The sequence below is a fragment of the Octopus bimaculoides genome, chromosome 14 (genome assembly GCF_001194135.2).
Source record: "Octopus bimaculoides isolate UCB-OBI-ISO-001 chromosome 14, ASM119413v2, whole genome shotgun sequence".
Classification (NCBI taxonomy): domain Eukaryota; kingdom Metazoa; phylum Mollusca; class Cephalopoda; order Octopoda; family Octopodidae; genus Octopus; species Octopus bimaculoides.
The window spans coordinates 15,561,139-15,561,515 of NC_068994.1; positions in this window are offsets into that span (position 1 = coordinate 15,561,139).

Below are 377 nucleotides of genomic sequence, written 5' to 3' on the forward strand. Positions count from 1 at the left end.
CTTCATTAGAAATCTAAGGATGCACATAAGCACATAATAGAGAAAACTGAAACAAATATGGACGACTTGCTCCGAAACACCACCGAGTGGGGAACACTTCTCAAAAATAACCTGCAGTTGTTTTCTTCAAACTTCCTACATGCTTGAAATGTACATACATCAACATACATTTGTACAAAATTTCATGAAAAAATATTCATTTTCCTGGAAGTTAAGAGGAATATAAGTGGAATTTCCGAATATTGTACCCCACCCCCTTCCAAAACACTTTCACCGAAAATTTTTGTATATTTGGAATCTACATAATAAATAATATATGCATAGAAAATTTCATAAATAAATATTCATTTTTATGAAAATTATGACCTTCCAAAGTT